This window comes from Lissotriton vulgaris, chromosome 6, assembly GCF_964263255.1.
Source record: "Lissotriton vulgaris chromosome 6, aLisVul1.2, whole genome shotgun sequence".
Classification (NCBI taxonomy): domain Eukaryota; kingdom Metazoa; phylum Chordata; class Amphibia; order Caudata; family Salamandridae; genus Lissotriton; species Lissotriton vulgaris.
Genome location: NC_141694.1, coordinates 1,385,561,305 through 1,385,581,397, shown reverse-complemented (window position 1 = coordinate 1,385,581,397; position 20,093 = coordinate 1,385,561,305).

Below are 20,093 nucleotides of genomic sequence, written 5' to 3'. Positions count from 1 at the left end.
AGAAAGAGGGTCTTGCTGATTGTTCGCAGTGGACACATGGTGTTTGAGCGAGGATAAGGTGTGCAGAGCAGGGATTTCTGGTTTGTTGGTTGAAGAGCAGGTGCAGGCTCATGTAGGCTGGCCCTTGGTTGTGGAGGGCTTTTAGGCAGGGGGCAGAATCTCCAAATGTCATCTCTTCTGGATGGGGAGCCAGTGGAGGCACTTCAGGTGCTGGGTGATGTGTGTCCTCTTGGGCTGATTGAGGATCAGTCTGGCTGCTGTGTTCTGGATTATCTGGAGTCTTTGCATGAGTTTGGTGGTGGTGCCTACATACAGTGTGTTGCCATAGTCAAGTCGGCTGGTGATGAGGGCCTGTGTCACAGTTTTCCATGTGTTGATGAGGAGCCATCTAAGACTTTGCTGAGCATGCAGATTATGTGGAAGCAGGCTGAGGAAATGGGATTGACTTGATGTTTCATGAAGAATTTGCTGTCCAAGATGTCGCCGAGGTTGCGAGCGTGGTCTTTCGGCATAGGGGTGGGTCTGAGCTCCCCTGGACACATTGTGTCATTCCAGAGGGAGTTGTGTGTGTCGTAGATCTGTCTGTGTTGAGTTTTAGACAGTTGTCTTTCATCCATGCCGTGACATTCTTTATGCAATGGTGGAAGTTGGTCTTCATCGAGGTGGGGGTCTGCTGAGAGCATTAGGATAAGCTGTGTATAATTGGTGTCGTAAATGATGTTAATGTTGCATGAACTAATGATGTCTGCGAGTGGTGTCATGTATATGTTGAAGAGGGTTGGACTGAGGGATGGTGCAGATGGTGAGCTTAGGAGGCAAGGCGAATGGAGGGTGCGTCCTGTGGGTAAGGATGCCATCCGAGTGCATCCTCAGTGATTTCAATCTGCGATCGTCGATCAATGAGTGTGTGGTCGGAGATGGTGTCAAAAGCTTCAAAGAGGTCCAGGAGGATGAGGGCGGCTGATTCTGCTCTGTCGAATGAGGCACGGATGTCGTCTGTTGTGGTACTGTTGTTGCCTCTGATACCTGATTGGGACGGGTCCAACAGTTTGTTTCTCTCCAGATGACTGGTGAGCTGGAGTACATGACAAGATCTCTTACAACAGACAGATAAAATGTCTTATAAAGCTATACCAGAGCAACACCTCTTAAGTCAAAATATTCATGACGTTCTGGAATATAGCTATGACTGAATACAAGCGCGTATTACAAGTTTGAATCATTTCAAGAACGAAGCTTGAGAAAATGAAACCCATTTAGAAAACTTTTTCCAGCACTACAGAAATGAAAAAATAGGCACCAAAAGCCACAATATGAAAAAAGTTTTTTTCTCCATTATTTTTCTTTCTCTTGCTGCTGCTGCTGCTTTCAACAGAGCCGAAGGGGAAAAAGCTAAAAGGTCCTGCTGTTGAAGAAATGTACCATATCCCCGCTGATTTCTTACAATCTGTTTCCAAGCTTGTGGAACCTTTTTTTGGTTTAGAAATGTGTGTTCCAACAGACAAATGAAGCAATAACTGTTAAACATATCCCTCCTGCCAAAGGTCACAGCAAGCACTACTGAAAATGTGACAAATGCAACAAATATCACACCTCCACATTGTGACAACTAACTATTGTGTGCGGCAATTGAAAAAATAAATTGTTGTTTTATGCGATTATTGCTGGCATTATATTAAAGTCACACTTTCAAAAACAGTAATTTCAATGTTCTTAAGTATAACAATATTGAATTATGTGCCAGACATCTTCTACCAATTCATGCCTTCTAAAAAGAATGATGCTGTCTGACAGTTTTTGGGGCACCCTGTTGTACTGAGACGTAACAGTCATTGTTCAAAGATGAAACAGCCTGGTCTTACGAATCATAAATTATTAAATGTGTCTCGTTTAATAAATATTTTATAATGATCGCATAATATAGTACTCAATAACAGATTAGTATTGACTTCAGCGCATTGAATTATATACACAAATCAGCATGTATACCTCATATAAAGATTATGCTTCCGTTTATTTGTGAAGAAGTGTTGTACAATTCAAATAAATATAGTGCTTGGGTGCAAATAAAATAAAACGAAGAAATATGTTTAAAATTAAAGATATTAATAATGGAAAAAAGGAACAGAGAAAATACCAAGACAGGGTACCAGCCCATCCAAGTATAAACAAAATCAATTAGTGAACCAGAAACTTCACAAGAGTATGGTCAATTTCAGGATTTTTCCCTGCAAGCAACGGAGACAGTGTTGAGTGTCTCTTAACAATAGACCATTTTCACAACAACGTTTCAATATGTTTTGACCTTAAATCCTGTAACTTCACAACTCATTTTACATATCTTGCAAAGGGGGGGATTACCTGTAAAATGCCTTACTAACCGAAGCAGAAATAGCTCTATTTGCCTAAGGAGCGTAGCTAAATGTTTATTTCTTGTTAGTAGATTCAAAATCAATGACGGGATGTAAATACACCTCTAAACTTGAGTTTGTTATAAATATCTAACCATGTCTTCGTCTTATTCATTGTCCTCATGTACCGATACGAATACTTCTTCCAGGCATCTTTTAAAGCAGTTTAGTATAATGAAAACAAGTTGGACGTTCATTGTTTTGCCTTTTGTCTTTTATCTCAAATTTGTGTTCATCCTACCGGTTCATCATTCCATTGAAGCAGCAAAGAATGAATACATTTATGGTAGATGACTTCACCCTTTCCCTTCGAACAGTTAAGGCAATGGAGTTATCCTGCTGTGATGAAATCTGGGCCCTCATACAAAGCCTATGGGGCAGTCCCAAGATAATTCCTGAATGGGTCTATGCGGTAATGCCTGCAGAAAAAACAAGCATTGGAAATGCAATAGGTCTCAGATTTATTTGAGTTAGAGCTAACGGCATTGTAAATGGCAATTTCTTTTAGCCATGTGTTATGGAGTGTATGCATGTGGTGTGTTGTGGAATTATGTGGGTTGGATTGGATTTGTAGCAATGGGGGCATGCTGCGCTTTAGATGAATATGTTTAAAAGTGCACCATACTGCGATTGCTACAATAGTTAATTGTGGATGCGTTAACAATTGATGTGTGCACTGATGGCTGGTGGTGTGTGTGCCTGTAGAAATTGTACACTGATGGCTGGTGGTGTGTGTGCCTGGTGGAAGCGTGCACTGCCGGCTGGAGGTGTGTGTGCCTGGTGGAAGCGTGCACTGACGGCTGGTGGTGTGTGTGCCTGGTAAAAGCGTGCACAGACAGCTGGTGGTGTGTGTGCCTGGTGAAAGCGTGCACTGACGGCTGGTGGTATGTGCCTGGTGAAAGCGTGCACTGACGGCTGGTGTTGTGTGTGCCTGGTGAAAGTGTGCACTGATGGCTGGTGGTGTGTGTGTGTTTGGTGAAAACCTGCACTGACGTCGGGTGGTGTGTGCCTGGTGTAAGCCTGCACTGACGGCTGGTGGTGTTTGTGCCTGGTGAAAGCGTGCACTGACGGCTGGTAGTGTTTGTGCCTGGTGAAAGCGTGCACTGACGGCTGGTGGTGTGTGGTTGTGTGTGGTTGTGTGTGTGGTTGCGTGTGTGGTGGTGAGTGGGTGGTGGTGAGTGTGTGGTGGTGAGTGTGTGGTGGTGAGTGGTGGTGAGTGTGTGGTTGTGAGAGTGTGGTGTGAGAGTGTGTGTGTGTGGTGGTGTGTGTGTGTGGTGTGTGTGTGGTGTGTGTGTGGTGTGTGTGTGGTCTTATGTGTGTGGTCTTATGTTTGTGGTCTTATGTGTGTGGTCTTATGTGTGTGTGTGTAGTGTATTTAGTTCGGGTTTTCGTACCCTGCACACTCACACACTGCCCCTACACACTCACACACTGCTCACCCTACACACTCACACACTGCTCACCCTGCACACTCACACACTGCTCACCCTGCACTCTCACACACTGTTCACACTGGACACTCACACAATGTTCACCCTGCACACTCACACACTGCTCACCCTACACACACACACACACTGCTCACCCTACACACTCTTACACTGCTCACCCTGCACACTCACACACTGCTCACCCTATGCACTCACACACTGTTCACCCTACACACTCACACAATGTTCACCCTGCACACTCACACACTGCTCACCCTACACACTCACACAATGTTCACCCTGCACGCTCACACAATGTTAACCCTGCATACTCACACACTGCTCACCCTGCATGCTCACACACTGCTCACCCTGCATGCTCACACACTGCTCACCCTGCACGCTCACACACTGCTCACCCTACACACTCACACATTGCTCACCCTACGTAATGCAAAAAAAACCCAGCTCTGCCCTTTGTCCTTTGTTGTAATCGTACAGTAGGTTGTGAGTAGTTGCGCTTAATTGGTTGGGGCGTCCCCTCCTTGCTGCTCCCCTCACAGAGGGCCGGCTGCCTCCATGTAAAGCTCCCAAGACACGTGTTCAGCTGTTCTTTGTTTTAGGTCCTGTGTGCCAGTGCACCGTGTAAGCGCACAAGCATACCCTGCTCTCTCTAGAACACTCACACTGTTGATTCTTTCTCACTCTGCAGTCACTCTCACTCTGCAGTCACTCTCACTCTGCAATCACTCTCACTGTCACTCTCACTCTGCAGTCACTCTCACTCTGCAGTCACTCTGCAATCACTCTCACTCTGCAGTCATTCTCACTCTGCAGTCACTCTGCAGTCACTCTGCAGTCACTCTCACTCTACAGTCACTCTCACTCTGCAGTCACTCTCACTCTGCTGTAACTCATGCTATCACTCTCACTCTGCTGTCACTCATGCTGTCACTCTCACTCTGTTGTCACTCATACTGTCACTCACTCTGCTGTCACTCATACTGTCACTCTCACTCATGCTGTCACTCTCACTCTGCTGTTACTCATGCTGTCACCCTCACTCTGCTGCCACTCTCACTCTGCAGTTACTCTCACTCTGCAGTCACTCCCACTCTGCAGTCACTCTCACTCTGCTGTCACTCTGCAGTCACTCTCACTCTGCAGTCACTCATGCTGCCACTCTCACTCTGCTGTCACTCTCACTCTGCTGTCACTCATGCTGTCACTCTCACTCTGTTGTCACTCATACTGTCACTCACTCTGCTGTCACTCATACTGTCACTCTCACTCATGCTGTCACTCTCACTCTGCTGTTACTCATGCTGTCACCCTCACTCTGCTGCCACTCTCACTCTGCAGTCACTCTCACTCTGCAGTCACTCCCACTCTCCAGTCACTCTCACTCTGCTGTCACTCTGCAGTCACTCTCACTCTGCAGTCACTCATGCTGTCACCCTCACTCTGCTGCCACTCTCACTCATGCTGTCACTCTCACTCTGCAGTCACTCCCACTCTGCAGTCACTCTCACTCTGCTGTCACTCTGCAGTCACTCTCACTCTGCAGTCACTCATGCTGCCACTCTCACTCTGTTGTCACTCTCACTCTGCTGTCACTCATGCTGTCACTCTGCAGTCACTACTGCTGTCACTCTCACTCCGCAAACACTCTCACTCATGCTGTCACTCTCACTATGCAGTCACTCTCACTCTGCAGTCACTCTCACTCTGCAAACACTCTCACTCATGCTGTCACTCTCACTCTGCAGTCACTCCCACTCTGCAGTCACTCTCACTCTGCTGTCCCTCTGCTGTCACTCTCACTCTGCTGTCACTCATGCTGTCACTCTCACTCTGCTGTCACTCATGCTGTCACTCTCACTCTGCTGGTGAATTACTGCAGACCCTGTATCCTGTATCCAGTGTCCCAGGTGGGGCTGGTGAATTACTGTGGACCGTGTATCCAGTATTCCCGTGCTATTCCGAATCTGGCATTGCTGGGTGTTTTTAACCATCCGATCTGGTTAAAAAATAAATGAAAAAAACACCCCAACAGAATGCATGGAAAACATAGCATGTGTATAGAACACACAGCGAGTACTACAGAGGAGACCGCTTGTGATGTACCAGGGGCGAGGGTACAGAGGCATTCAACGAGCACGACTCTTAGTGAGTACTACAAGAGGCTCTGGGTGAAGACAGAGTTCTGAAGTTAGAAACGACAGGTGAAACAGCCCTAAACGCCCTCTGCTCCTGTGCCATCTCTGCCACCCCTCCCCGCCTCACCCCGAAGCAGCAGATAACGGGACAAGGGTCGCACAATAGCCCTGGAGAGGGATCCGGTCCCTGTGCATGGAGATAAGAGACCGCTGGCATGAGGAGCTCTTTATCTGCGTAGATCCGCAGCTCGGGGAAATCAGAGCACGAAACAAAGGGTGGAAAGGTGGGTTGGGGAGAGGAGCACAGGAGGGCGGAGAGGAGCAGAGGAGGGCGGTGAGGAGCAGAAGAGCGCGGGCGCCGGAAGGACAGGAAGTGCAGAGAGCGTGGCGTAGAGTGCAGCCGCACAGAGGCAGAGCAGGGGAGAGTCTGGAGAAAGAGAAGACGAGGTAGAGAAAACAAAGGGGAGAGAGAGAGAGAGAGTGTGTGTGTGTGTGTGTGTGTGTGTGCAGTCGAAGTGCAAGTGTGGCAGAGGGAATACGGAGGCACGGGATGTTTAGGGCAATTGAGGACACAAACCCAGATCTGCGAGGGGCACAGAGACAAAAGCAACACACCAGATAAAGACAATTGCTTATCCTGCTTATCCAATTCAGTGATCGTTGCTGCCCGCCAAGCAAAGGTCTTCAAAAGGACAATCTTCAAGTTCAGTGTGCCAAAGCCTACCATCGGGTTTAACAGCCCAGCCACGCCCCTGCTCCCATCAGGACTTCTGCTACAGCGCCTTGAGTACAGCACAGTCCGCAGAGGCTAGAGCTGCCAGAAATCTCCAGAACCAACGAGCGAAGTTTACAGTTTAAGTAACACTTCTAAAAAAAAACGCCAGCGAGCGGTGCGCGCGCGCCACTGCGAGCATATGTTCTTCAATTACCGCGGCCGCCATGGCTGCGATAATTGAAGATATATGGCCTTTGGTGCGCGTAACAGACACCAATAGGCCATGGACTGAGCTACGCGACTGCCCATGGCCTATTGCGTGTTCTGTTTTAAACTACACGCACACAAAGGCCAATGAAAATGGACCTTGGAAAGAACACGCACAAACTGCGTGGAATTTCCAGGTCCATTTTCAAAACCCCAGGAAAAGAACTCTGGCTACGCCATACTGCTTACGCAGTGTACGCTAGGCCAGAGACCTAAAAATATTCAGTGCTTCTTAATGGTGGGGAGACTCAGCAGAGAATTGAGGAGGAGGAGCCTTACAGCTTGAAAACTATGACTATACGTCAGTATACAATGCAGGTTTGTTTACAAGTTTTATTGGGAGTGTTAGACTTGGCATTCTTGGCATGGTTTCCCTCAACCTCCTGTATTTTTCATGCTATGCTGGATTTCGATTTTGCTGGCTTATATTCTTTGGGCACTTTGCCACTGCTGATCAATGTCACAGTGCAAGTGCTCCCTAGGGAAATTGTTATTATGATTGGTTATCCATGATTGGCATATTTTATTTACTGGTAAGGTGCCACAGCCTGCAAATCAAATGCTGCTAGCGGGTCTGCAGCACTGATTGTGCCACCCACAGAGGTAGCCCTGTAAATCTGTCTCTGACCTACCACTGTAGAGCTGCATATGCAGTTTGTAACTCCCATGTCAACCTGGCAAGTGCACCCACTTGCCAGGCCCCAACCTACCCTTTTCTTATATGTAAGGCACCCCTCAGGTAGGCCCAAGATACTCTCATGGGCAGGATGCAGTGTACTGAAAGGTAGGACATGTGCTGGTGTGTTTTACATCTCTTAATAGTCAAATATTTTCACTATTGAAAGGCTATCTGTCCCATAGGCTAACATAGGAGTTACTTTGTAACATCTTATAAGTGCTACTTCCCATTGGGACCAGAAGGAGAAATTGAGTTAGGCTCTCTGAACTCAGAATATAATAACACATATTTCTGGGAAGATGGTTTTTAAATTCTGTGTTTGTAATAGCCACTTTTAGAAAGTATAAAAGCTACAATTGGTTCTGTCGGACAGAACCAATTGTAGCTTTTACACAGATACCCAGGTTCTGAGGGACACAGGATTACCCTATTGTGACTATACTTTTTTAGAAAGCAGGCATTTTCTTGTTTAACAATTCTGTGTGCCTCTGCCTGTTTGCATATTGACTGTCTGGTTTTGGAGTAACAGGGCTGGGGATGTGCATTCACTGTAGACAGACAGAAGGGAGGTTGAGGTGTGTCCTGCCTTTCCTGGGTGACTCATAGCTGAGCTGAATAGACCATGGCTGCATTTAGATTGGCGAGATGAGTTTCCCTTGCACCTGCATAGACTGTGTCTCCTTTGCACAATGCTGTCTCCACACCCTGTGGTCATACAGCACCAGGGAGAGGAGAACTAGTTTGGACTGGGTTCAGAGACCCTTGACAGAAAGAGAACAAAAAGAAAAGGGGGTATAGGTATTGGTCCTTAAACTCCAGAGAATTAGATCACTTCTGGACTCAAGAGGAACCTTTGGCAAGGAGAAGAGCTGGAGAGCTATGAGGAGGCGTACTATCCCTTTGCTGTGTGCTTTGCTGGGTTGGCCTGTGGTTGCTGCTTCTGCCAAGGAAAGGACAAAGACTGGAACTTTGCTGTGAATCTGCTTGAAAAAGAATCTCCGGGGGGTTGTGTATGCTCGACTCCTGTTCTGAAGTCTCAGGAACACAAAGACTTCACTTGAAGCCCACTGACCAGCACCTGGACTCCTCTGTGGACCCCTGTTTTCAAAAGGATGCCAATTCCAGTTCCTGGACCCTTAGAATTGTGTGGTTGGTGCTGCAAAGTAAGAAAAACAACTCCACTGCTTTCAGCAATGCAGCCAGTGACACCGCGTTCCTGCACCGAGGCTGGGGGCACAGCTCGTGAAGTGCATGATGCACTGCCCCACCTGCACCGCAGCCCTGATGCCCTTTGACACCTGCCGACACCTGCAGTTATCAGCCTTCCGGACGCCAGCACTCGCCCCCAACACCGTCACCGCCAGCACCAGCATCCCGTTACATTGAGCTGATAACATACGAGGGTGACTTCAAAAACTCTTTGACTATGCATCGCCTCACCATTACCAATACCTCACTGCTGACGTCGAAAATTTCTCCTGTCCTGGACACAATGTATTGCCTCCTCATGGACACGAGGCCTCCTCTTTCACGTGGCAACCAGGGAACCGGCCTCGACCTCTGCACCAAAGCCTCACCTCCATGGCACCATCTTCCATAGACTTTGTTTTCCAAGGCACTGTTGTTTGGGGGTCTGTGTGACTCCGTGCCTGACGCAGCACACCTCGCGGTCTGCGCCGTACTTTGGATTTATGTCTGTCACAACATCGCAATAACCCCAGGTGGAGCTATTTTGTGTCTACAAGTTCTATTTTCACAATAATTCATCTATAGTGATATTCTGATACCTGTATGTTTGATTTCTGTCTTTTTGGTCTTGTTTGGTTTAGATAAAGATACCTTATTTTTCTAAACTGGTGTAGCGTCCATTTGTGGTAGTTTCCCTGTGTTACTGTATGTTTTGAGTGTAAATACTTTACACATTGCCTTTGGGATTAGCCTGTCTGCTCGTGCCAAACTACCACGGGTGTGAGCAGGGGTTTTCTAAAGTGTGTATCCCCTTTATACAGACTAGAATCAAGGGTCCCTACGTGGACAAAGGTACATACCTCTACCAACTAGAGACCCCCATTTCTAACAGGTAGGTGCTCCCTTTAGCCACTGGATTCCCATGAAGAGTTGCTATATTTTTAAGACCATATTGGTTACATAACATTTCTTTGTTCTCAATATTCCTTGCAGGATACCTTCTGAAGGTGAATTTTAATTATAGCCATCAATCAGTCAATCAGGATTTATACAGGGTGGCTTTTCACCTGAGAGGGTATCCAGGCACTTGCAGGTCCCGGAGGCTTATTCGAACAGCCAGATCTTGAGTAACATTCGGAATTCTGGAAGTGAGATGATGGTCTGGAGGTGCGTGGGGAGGCTGCTCCAGGTCTTTGCTGCAATGTGGGAGAAAGAGCATCATCCACTTCTTCTTCGGTAGATGTGGGGAGTATGGGCAAGTGGAAGCGAGCCGGAGCACAGTCTTCTCTATGGTTGATGGAATTTCAGGCAGTGGGCTTATGTATGTGTGTCCTTGGTTTGTAGAGCCTTGTGCGCATGGTACAGCTGCTTGAATTGGCATGTCTTTGTATGGGAAGCCAGTGGAGATGCCTGAGGTTTGATGTGATGTGGGTTTGTTGGGGAGGCCAAGGAAGAGTCTGGCTGTGGTGTTCAGTTTGGTCCGAAGTCTCTATAGGAGGTGTGCAGCAATTCCTTCATAGAGGGCTTTGCCATTGTCCAGTCGACTGGCAATGAGGGCCTGTGTCAAGGTGCTTTTTGTGTGGAGAGGCTGCCACTTGAAGATCATAGCATCCGTAGAGTGAGGAAGAAGACAGAGGAGAAGGCGTTGATCTGTGACTTCATGGTGAACTTTTTGTCAATGATTGAGAGATTTCTGGTTGGAGGGAGTGTGTGTGGGTCCTATGTCTGATGGACACCAGGAATCATTCTATGCATTGCTGCTGTTGCCAAAGATCGTACTTATGACGTGTCTGTGTTCAGCTGCAGGTAGTTGTTCTTCATTCAGCTGGTGATGTTTGTTATGCATCTGTGGAAGTTGGTTCTGGTGGTAGGTGGCTCATCAGTGAGTGAGAGGATGAATTGGGTGTTGTCTGCATTGGAAATTATGTTTGAGACTCTGAGATCTGACGATGTTGGCCAGCAGGGTAATATATGCATTGAAGAGCATAGGGCTGAGGGATGAGCCTAAGGGAACACTGCAGGTGATCTTCTTGAGTGTCAAAAGGTGGGGAGTGGACCCTTCTCTGTTCTTCTGGTGAGGAAGGAGATGATCCATATGAGAGCTTCCCCATGGTTGCCAATGTGGTAGAGTCTTTCAATCAGCATGTGGTGGGATACGGTGTCAAAGTCTGCCGAGAGGTCGAGAAGGATCAACGTTTCTGTTTCTCCTCAGTCGAGGATGGTGTGGATGTCGTCGGTGGATGCGATCAGGGCAGATTAGGTACTGTGATTGCTTGAAAACCTAGATTATGAGGTGTGTAGTAGCTGGTTCTGCTCCCGGTGTGTCATGAATTGATTTTTGATAATCTTTTCCAGTAGCTATGCTTGGAATTGGAGCAGGGAGATTGGTCGGTTGTATTTGAGTTTGCTTGGGTCAGAGGAGGTTTTTTGATTAGTGGTCTGACTTCTGCGTGTTTCGAGGCATCGGGATATGTCGCTGTGGTGATGGAGGTGCTGAGTAAGTTGGTGAGTTCCTGGACAATCCTTTGGTTTCTGAGGTTGAAGATGTGGTGAGGGCATGGGTCTGTGGGAGCTTCCGAGTGGATGGATTTCATGGTAGAGGTGGTGTTCTGAGGGGAGAGGATGTTCTAGGTGGTCAGTGTGTGTCATCTTTCCCAATCTATCTCTCACACTCTCTTAAACTATTTCTCCCTCTTTCTGCCTCACTCTCTCCTTTCCACTTTCTCAATATAATGCAAAATAAAGAGAAGTCAAGACAAGCCAGACAGATCATGTTAGTATAATCAAATTGAGTGCATTAAATACATAGAAAAGCATTCAAGTCCTTTTGATTTCTGTTCTCTTTATGGTTATTGCTGTTTTCTATACCATTTACTCTCTAGTGACATGAATCACAGTTTATTACTCAAATAAAATACCTATAAAACAGTTGATTTTCAATTAAAACTATATTCTACAGTAAACTAATCAATATAACCAATTATATAGATTTCCTCCATGCATTGTAGCTTCATGAGCACAGTTATCAACACCCTAAATAATGTCTATATTTTCCTTTAATACAATTAGGAATACTATTAGCAATTTGTATCTTCAGCAGAATGTATTGAAATTATTGTCTTTGGATCACTAAACACTGGAGGTGTAGCAGAAGAAAGTGCACCAAATTTTCAAAGACTCCCATACCTCAGTCAAACAACGGGCCAATAAATCATGTGCTTTTCCTGTGATTGCAAACTCTTATAGCAAAGGGTGTTTCTATCTGAAGTTTCAGAAAGCTCTTTCTTCTTTCTGCAGTGCTATCTAAATGTATGATGGCACTTCAGAATCTCTTCATACCTTAGATGAATTGAAGTAGGTATTTGTTAGAAGTTCCTAAGGCATGCAGCCATGAATGCGTATTCGAATGGTACACCTATTGTTAAGATTGTGCGTATGCTCTTGCTCACAGTCTGGTTCGTTCACTCTGCTTTCTAGCTCTGCAGTTACCTTCATTGTGCACCAGCTTTTGTCTCATAGGTCTATCTGAGACTAAGATATTTCCTCTCTTGGAGTTTGAGAATTCTGTAAATGTTCCTTTTTAAGCCACCATGTACATTTTGTACTAAGAATAACAATAGAAGTGCATGTAAGGTGCTTACCTAATGCAGGTGAATAATTCCAACTGTCACATGATCAGGATAGGCCGAGAAGAAACACTGCCATTTACATGCTCATGTTTCTTAAGTTGCCTTCTCTTTTACACACAATACTTTTGACATACATTTGAGTGCATGTCAATGTAGGATATATTCTCTGAATCTACTTTGCTTACATTTCTACTTCTTGGGTACATTATCACTACACCTTGACCACTTAGTACGAGGAATAAAGTTCACTGTGCAAATGTCTTATTTGTTATTTGTCCAATTGACAACATCACTGACCAAGTAGAGTAAATAACTGTGGCCTAAACAAGGGTTGCAACATATCCACATGGCTTCTTTTGTTATAAGTGCACACACACTTTCTTGTTTAGACAGAGAACCACTGAGATAACACAGCAGTGATACCACATGCTTAAATGCCGGCTCAGTGGATTCATGCGTACCAACAAAAGGGATGTCCAGGTCTACAACAAGATGGACAGCCTGATGACACTTACCCACAGGTAAAGGGGACTTAGTTGACCCAGCAGGGATTTGGCAGAGGACCCAACCTAGGCAGGGACAAGTTTGGGAGCGCTTGTTAGGAGGACACACTTACCCATTACTTATATGCCTGCATATGTACACTGTCAGTACAATCATGGCAATGTTTATTGTTTTAACTGTTCTTGTAAAGCTATTTACAGTATTTTGTTTCATTCTACTCATATTCACAGCACACACATTTTATTCAAGAATCATAATGCCACAATGAATACTGTAAAGCCTTTCTGAGTATTTGTTGTTTACATCTTTGGATATGCATGAGAATCCAAACTAATAGGTTATAGATGTGTAACCACAATTTCCTTTGGGTGATCATAGTTGTCATGTTTTGCAGTTGCACGCACATTTGTTACCCAATAAGGTTAGGAGTTTGGATGGTGAACTGTGAGCTAGAAGGACTATAGGCCGACATCTCTTGAGGGGGTGCAGAAAATCAGACTTGCACCATCCCAAAGGTTATGTGCCCAACAAACGCACAGTTTGACGCTAGCCGTATGACACAACATCCCATCTCTGTTGTTGCGATAATTATAACAATAATGCTAGCATCAAAGCACACAGCATCTAAAAGAAAAGGTTTTGAACTGTGTCAGGGTAGTAAATAATATACATAAAACATAAATAAGACATCACATACTGACAACAAAACACATACAAAGAACATTTTTCACAACCATACATAATAACATATTTAGACATAATACAAACTGTTATATAATAACCCAAGCATAAGTTAACAATACTTGACAATACGTCTAAAATAAAAAACAGAACATAAACACATTACACAATAGTTACGATATGTAATGGGCAAACACGGCCGCATGTGCCAAAAAAGGGGAACCCAACCATGCGATGCAGGTAAAATCGCTTGCATTGTTTAGCCCGTATTTCTTACATAATTCAATTGGAACACATCTCAAATGTATTAAAGTTCTTTATACTCCTGGTGCAGAGAAGTTTATTTTGAAATGAATCCAATTGATTTATACATTTTGTTGAATAAGTATTAACATGAGATAGACCTCATAGCTCTGGATAGAATCCATCCGGGCAACATCTACGGTCTGTCAGATAATATTCTGCAAAGAGTCTCTCCAAGATGATATCTAAAAGAATTTGATTCATATTAATCAGATCACAAATATGGGCCATCAGTTGCCAATGAATGTCATACTAAATATCAAAGGTATTTTACATGTATATAGCTCAATATCCCTAGTCCATATCTGAGAGAAACCTCATATGTCAGCCCAAAGTATACTCATATCCAAGACACTCATTGATAAAGACGCATGAGCCATATTCAAAATAAAAAGGGTCTCATAACTGTAACATCTTCATTGGGTCACACATTCATGATGTGCAAAACAAGCAATGTGCCTTTATAATGAGCCTAATTGACTCAAGCCACAGAGTAACATAAAAAGATTGTGAACACTTAACCCTCCAGGCTTCACACATCATTTACGGTAAGGCTAATCGACTAGAGCTGCATAGGACCATAAAATAACTGTGAATGCTTAACTCTCCCAATTTTACAGATCTTGTTTGCTGGGTTGTCAAACTTTTGTTAAATGAAGAGGCTGAAGCTCAGAACTGTCACTCTAACCTATACACCCCAGTACTGATGGATTATTTGTTTCATGGTTTCTTCTTAACTTGCTCAATTATTTAATCGTAATAAACTGTTTTTATCAAAACAGTTTAATAGAAACAATTTTGAAGTGTAATTACCTGCAAATCGAAGGACTTATTTATAAGCGGTTTAATAGAAAAATGTTGGTTTGCGCAATGCATTAATTGCTTGCGGTTTGAAAGACTTGGGCCGCAGTAAAAAATCCCTGTTTAATGGTCCCATCCAACTGAGGGCTACATATTGTGGTGTCAAGGGTAACACACTATATAAAATGCCGTCTGATATATAAAGTAGCATTACAGCCTGAATACATGTATTCTGAAACACCTATGTGATCTCTGTGGACTACTATACTTCTGTGTGCACCATTCCACTCATTATTTAACTCAATTTCTGCTGGATAGTGGTACCGCGGGCTATAATTTGTTGGAAGTTTGTGTGAGGTGCGGTCACTTCAGTCCCTCGTTGGTGTCTTTTGGTTACTTAAGCATCTAAAAGAGCATTTATGTAGGCCCTCTAACTTTTTGGCCTAAGAAGGTGTAATACGTAGACACACAAGAAGGTCTTCACAAGGTCCAGGGATACAGTAAACCTAGAGGAAAGCCATTATGACTCCTGTTTAACCACTCTTGTGCAGTAAATTCACATTTTCACCAGGAATTTAGGTCTTGCCCTTCTGGTGCAGATAATCATAAACAGTAAGCAATGCATTACAGGTCCACTGCCCGTGATCAAAAATACATCCTTTGTGACATGGTTCCCTTTAAAGCTGTACTTGGTGATACAGTACTTAACATTTAGTTTAAAGTGCTACACATGTCCTTTTCTGTATGGGTGAATAACCTCATCATGGGTAATTTTTATTTTTAATGGGAAAAATATTTTTGTAATAGCTTTCTCTACCTTGGGACAAACTCTTGCACTTGATACCTTTCTTCAACCATTCGTTTGAACTCCAGCCTGGTCTGGGCTTAAATTACTACCTTAGATTGTATGTTCTCATGTATAAAACGATAATCATCACTTTGTGTGCACTTCAGACAGTAACAGGAATCAGGCCTGAAACAGGTTAGACAACTGCACCCTAGGACCTTGTTTTATGGAAAGTATACCTAATTAGTCTTATTGTTTACAATTAATAGCATCTGCCTTACTGTATGCTGCTTCTAAAGTGAACAGCAAAGACGCTCATCTCTCACAAGCATCATGCCACCCCTCTTGTGCTGACTAGCCAAACAGAGGACTACAATAGAGGCACAAATGTAAATCTATCAAGATAATCTTTCCCATTCATCAAAGTATTTTAAAATTGGGGGTTGCAAGTGACTTGTGAAATCCTGAACAAGTGCATCTTTAATGAGACAAAAAAATGTGGTATTTATTTTGACAACATATTACTTCTGAATATTTCTTCTATTCTAATGGAAGCATCTTACAAGTTTGGTCATCTGCTGCTTAGAGGGTAACGGTCCACTGTATGTCACACAAATGTCTTCACTCAAGAACCCACTTGAGACTAAGTAGGCAGGGAGTCTTTGAACTTGCTTCTAGAAGACCACATCTGCGATCTCCAAGCTCACATAGATCCCTCACTACCTGGGATTTCTTTTAAAGTATAAGGAGAGGTATAACATAGATCATAGGGAAACGAACCTCTTGTCAAAGTCTGCCTACCTGACTCATCTGAATCATGGATATAGTTGAAATAAAATGTGAAACTGTAATGGCATTAAGGTTATTCCCTCAGCTATGATGAGATTGCACAGCCATGCCCTTCTACGCAAACTTCATATATAACAAGTTATTTATGATCTTTCAGGACTGGTGTCACCCTCTTCTCCAGACCTGTTCCAGCATAGCTTAAAAGAAGAAACATGTGTTGACTCCAGGCTTGATGGTCTGATTTTACCAATATAAAACAAGTAGAACAAAGACCAAGTTTGCTAGCCCATCAGTCCCATAGAGGTGGATGAGAGCGTTTACAAAGCAATAATGCTTGAAGAATTATAGGAATTACTATTTGAGAGGAAGAGTCCATTCACAAATGCCTTTCAAATTGGCTAGGGATCAGAGATTCCCATAGAAGACCAAGCCTTTATCATGCACTACTTCATAATCCAACATTCAGTCCATATAAGTTATCAAATATTTGAAGAATTTCTGTATTTAACCTAATCAAAAGAACAACTGTATTACACACATTTCCCAAGAAATCAACCATTGTCCACCTACCAACTATCCTGTGCTCAAATGCCACAGTGAAAGTAACACTGACACACAGGGCCCAATTTAGAAACTGCATTTTGTAGTATGCAACATTTTACTACAGTGGTACGACTTACCACAAAAATACATTTACAAATCTATGAGTGTAAAGCTCCACCTCCTCCTCTCCTATTTTTCTATGGGGAAATTCTCACATATGTAAGATTAATACTTAGTAGTAAAATGTGGGAGTGGCAGGGAGAGTGGCTGGAAAAAGAGGAATACTTACTGCTAAATGTTGGGTTTAAGGGAGTAGCTAAGGATGGTTAAAGATACTCACTAAAGGGTTGGGCCATTGCTGTTCACAAACAACACTTCTAAAGATGCTTAAGCCAAAAGGATGCAAAACAGTAGTAAATGTACTCCAGTTTAAATCTGGAGTAGACCCACTACCACACATGGCCAACCACTGGGACGGCAACACCCTCCAACAGAAAATAATGAAGCTACTGACTTAAATTAAAAACCCTATATGAAATAATATTAAATGCAGTTACATTATTCAAACTAGTTAAAATATAAATAATTTGTATTTAATGTTAAAAATACTATTGAAAAAACAAACATATGTATCATTTTTAGGTCTCGGCATCGAGACCTATTGCCGCTGAGTTGCTCCTCAAGGGAGATAGAGCGGTGCACGAGCGGACCAGGCTCTGTGGATGCGCTTATGCAGGCCGGCCGAAGGCACACACACGCGCAGACACACATGCACACACAGACACACACACACACACACACACAGACACACTCACATACGCGCAGACACACACACGCGCAGACACACGCACACGTGCCAAGCCCCCCAAGCCCCACTTACCGCATGAGCCGCCTCAGCCGCCACTCCTGACTTCTGCTGCCACCGGTCCTCTGGGCCATCCACTCCGTGGGCGCGGGTTTCTCGCAAAGACGGAAGTCCCACCCCATGACAGTCGTGAGCGTGCACATCCCAAAACCGGAAGTTCGGGAGTGTGCATGCTTACCGCTTGTTGATGTTACCACACCCGCTGCTTCCATAAGGTTAAATAAAATGATGTCCCAGTGAAGTAGGCATTTCGTTCTCCTTTTCCCTTCCGATAAAAGCGTGTATAGAATCTGCAAACGAGTGGCGTGGTCTACTTGTTTATCCAGCGGGGGGCGCTATTGTATTACTGTTGGACTGTTCTAAACCTCGGAGTTCATTGCAGTACCCGGGTGTTGCGCGAGAGGAGCATTGCCATTCCTGGGCTTAATCCTGGAAAGGTGTGTTTTACTTTTGTGCTAGGTTTATTCTTCGTGTTCAGTATTAGCTCCTCTCCCAACCCCCGGCCCTCTCGCTGTGCTGCCACGGGCTTTGGAGCACGCACTCCCTTCAGCTCGTGTCTCCAGTTTTGATACATAGACACCTGACGTGCCTAGTCCTGTCTGGGGGTGGGGGCTCTGCCTTTCAGCAGAGAGGGCGCCGTTCATGAAATGAGACACTTTGAAGGGTTCTTTCCTCTGTTGCAGTCCATGTTTAGGAAGCCTGCTCTCCCACAGGCGAGTCAGCATGGCCCGATCCCACAGGAGCTGTCCTGTCCAGCTCTGCTGATGCTGGAAACTGCATAAAACACAGTCCGTGGACGCATTGCTTCAACCTCTACCAGGCCCGGAGTGCAGCATGCAATAAAATCTTTACCCTTGGCAGCTGTTGATTAACCAAAACGCACGTTTCGTCCCCGTGACATTCCAGAGGGTATAATGCCTCCGGCTTCGGGGCCAGGGGCTGTTGGTTGGAATGTGCAGTTCGTAGTCTGCATGCATGTGGGAACAGTGCCGACTGCAAGGTCTTCATATCCTCAACTCTAAGTGCCCGGAGGCATATCTGATGGGGAAAGAAGGAAGGGCACGTGGTAGAGGATGAATCTTTGCACACGCTGAGCTCAGCACATGCCCCGTTACTGTGTGCCTTTGCCTTGTTTGCAACCAGTACAAATAATGCCAGCACTGAATGCCAGGTGTGTGGGATTTTTGTTTGAAAAGACCAGTGGGTGTGTGACTTCATGTGTGTCTCCTACACATTGTGGTCTCCGTTGTGTATCCTTGGTGCTGTGTTTCTGGATTTTTCAGCCTTGCAATGCACAACCTGCCTCTCTCCCCAAATCATGCCTGGTTGGGTGGGAAACATATCCATTCAAAACCCCCTTGAAGTCCCTCCGTTTTCTTGCTTGAGGTCCCGCCTGCCTCAAATGTCAAACTAATTATCGGCAACATTTAGAGCCGCGTCACAGACCGGGCTTTGCAAATTACTTTCTTCAGCAGGTAAGGACAGACTTGCCATGGAATGCCATCTTTAATTGCTGTTGCTTGTATACCTGAAGTGTGAACATGACAAGAAAAAAACGGTAACCGGAGGCATAGGATCCTCAACTTAATTATATTCTTTTTTTTTACTTCACGTGTAAAAAAAGCTATATAATGTCGCAGTGATTTTGTGTAAAAAGTGAAGGTAAACCCGCATTTCACTAAAACGTCGCTTGGTCTTATATTAATAGGTATGCATTTCAAGATCATATATCTCTTCTTTCCCTACAATGGCATCTTTAATCAGTGTTGCGTTTTATTGAGGTGCACTAAACTGCGCAGTGAGTACTTCACTCACATGCACAGTGTACATCTGACACTCCCTTCTCGGCGTCACGTGGCTGCCTCCCTGCCATGTGCCATACCGAACTTCTCCGAAATGTACCGAGTGATTTCTGCATCATGTCACTGCGTTGGGCCTTTACCGCCGCTCCCGGGTTGCCTTGTTTGCGCCACCTCGCTGAGAGATGCGCTGATGCCCTCTCTCTCCCCAGGCCGGCCCACTGTCGCCCCGCCAGTGGAATTCCCGGGCTCCCACTCCCTCGGAGGCCTGAAGTAACAGCTTGTTTCCGTGCCAGCCATAACCTCTGATGCGTGTGCAACATTCTGCTGAGGCCCAGGCGAGAAGCCGCTCGTTTGACCTAATGGAAAGAACAATGTATGGGCCGAGGGTGTCGTGTGTAGATTTCTGAAGGGTGGCTGCAAGGGAGGGGCATACACTTTGTTGAGCAAGTCGAACTTTCAAAAGCAGTGACCCGTTTTCATCTTCGGGAGGTGCACATTTTAAGCCTGGTCTCTACATTGCACTGGTACAGGGCGATTCTC